The sequence below is a fragment of the Marmota flaviventris genome, chromosome 15, assembly GCF_047511675.1.
Source record: "Marmota flaviventris isolate mMarFla1 chromosome 15, mMarFla1.hap1, whole genome shotgun sequence".
Taxonomy (NCBI): domain Eukaryota; kingdom Metazoa; phylum Chordata; class Mammalia; order Rodentia; family Sciuridae; genus Marmota; species Marmota flaviventris.
In genome coordinates this window covers 69,394,082-69,396,333 of record NC_092512.1, presented here as the reverse complement: position 1 = coordinate 69,396,333, position 2,252 = coordinate 69,394,082, and the positions used below count along the sequence as shown (strand labels likewise).

General features: G+C 38.4%; 1 pseudogene; it reads right to left on the bottom strand.

Annotated features, from left to right (window-relative positions):
- Positions 1 to 393: 393 nt before the first annotated feature.
- On the bottom strand, positions 394 to 881 carry LOC114090608 (M-phase phosphoprotein 6 pseudogene; annotated as a pseudogene).
- Between the last annotated feature and the right edge of the window lie 1,371 nt (positions 882 to 2,252).

Here is a 2,252-nt window from a genome sequence, read left to right as displayed (position 1 = left end):
TGGCCTGACATGATTATATAATTAATAATTTAAAGTAAAATATAAACTTAAATGCAATTTAAAAACTGGTATTACGCTGCAGGAGTCAATTCGAGGTCAGTGACTGGAGAGTTATACAAAAAATAAATAAATAAATAAATTGAGGTAAAAATCTTTAGGAAGAAACCCTGTGCCTATGTACATCTGAAGATCCAGGCTCGACTTCTGCTCTTGATGAATCCGATTTGGGAAAGGACGTATAACGCCCATCACACATCTGTTTCAAACCCAGCCTGTCTCTAAAATTACACATCTCTTTACAAATAAACATCAAGTATTAACAGCTAAAAGATGCCATTGGGATAAGCTCCAAAGTCTGCTGTTTTCACAGAGACATATTTTAAGGCATCACTTTTAATCTTGGAACTTTAAGAACATCTTCTTTGCTTTAACTGGTTTTATGTCTCCATTTTCATCTTCTTCGTAATTGGCAGGATCTCTCTTCTTGGCAAACTGTTTTCAGTTGTCTCCACCAAGGTCTCACATCTTCTAGCCATTGCCTCATCTGACACATCAAGCTCTGGTACTTCATCTTCATCTTCTTTTGTTTTTAGCATTCATTTGAAACATCAGTTTCTCAACTTTGGGATTAAATCCTCTGAATGACAGTCTTACATAGAGAAGATCTTCACATAACAAGAAACTCTGTTTTCTTTCTCTTTATGCTCTGGCAAATCCAAGTACCAGGGTTCTTCACTGATGATCTTCTTTTCTTCCTCTTCTAGTTGTTTCTTGGTTTCTGAGTTCAATCCCCTTTGTATGAACTTCATGAGCAGCAGGTTCTTGGACAATTTGGTCTTGTGCTCAGCCGCTATGCTGGCCCTGCCTGCCACGAGCCTCATCTACCAGCCCCTTGCCTTGAGTCTTCGAGGAAACTTCAGACTTAGACTTTTGAGCAAGACTAGAAGAGTTAAGACTTTGGGGGTTTTTGGTGATGGAATTAATGCATTTTACATCTTGCAAATGAATAAGACCTTTGGGAGTCAGGAGTGGAATGCATTAGTGTGGACTTGAACGTCCCCCATAGGCCCATGTGTTTAAAGACCTGGTCCCCATCACAGTGCTAATGGGAGCTGGTGAAAGCTTTGATGAGTGGAGCTTCTTTACTGGGAACATGCCCTTGAAGAAGACCATATGATTCTACTCTGTCTTCTTACCTTTTTTTGCTTCTTGACCCATGAGGTGAGTGAAGAATTTTGTTCTGTCATGAGCTCCTACTATCATGTGCTGCCTTGCCACAGACCCAGTGCAATGGGGCCAAACAATCATGTACTTGGACCCTCAAAACTGTGAGCCACCAGGTGCAGTGGCATATGCCTATAATTCCAGTGGATTGGGAGGCTGAGCCAGGAGGATTGGAAGTTCAAAGCCAGCCTTAACAATTTAGCAAGGCCCTAAGCAGCTCAGTGAGAACTTGTCTCTAAATAAAATATAAAAAAGGGCTGGGTCCTGCAATCTGTACATGTGGGAAAAGTAAGAATTCATACCCCATTTGAATCAAATGTATGATATATTATATGTCAAGATCATTGTAATATTTTGAGCAACTAATTAAAAAAAAGGGCTGGGGATGTGGCTCAGTGGTTAAGTGCCCCTAGGTTCAATCCCTGGTACCAAAAACAGAACAAAACTTGTGAACCAAAACAATCTTTTTCTCTTTATAAGTTGATTATCTCAGGTATTTTGTCATAGTAACAGAAAATTGCCTAATATGTAAAACACTAGGGCTTCTTTGTTTCAAAAAAGCATCATTCTCTTAGTTGATAAATAGTTATCAAACATTTAAAGATAACATCAGAAATTTTAAAATCTGAGCAATTTAAAGTGTCATGGAGTATTTTATGCTAGAAACATTAAAATAATATAGCAAAATACTTTTTAAGGACTTCAGTGGGTACAAAAATGAGTCAGACAAAAATTCTGACTTCATGAAATTTAGAGTTTTCCAGAAGAGCCAAGTCATGGCTACTGAAGAGTAGTACATTTTTGTTGCTTATTTTAGCTGTTCAATATATGAATCCTCTGGTAAATACCAGAATTCTCCTGTTATGTGAGTCTTTCAGGGAGGCAGAGTCTTGCCACCTGCTATGAAAGTCGAGGAGTCAGAACTCTGCCATTTTTACTGTGGGCACATAATCTAGGATGAGACAAATGTTTGTGTCCACCAAGACTATGAATCTTGAACAAGTGATGAAAGATAAAGAATTGGGAGA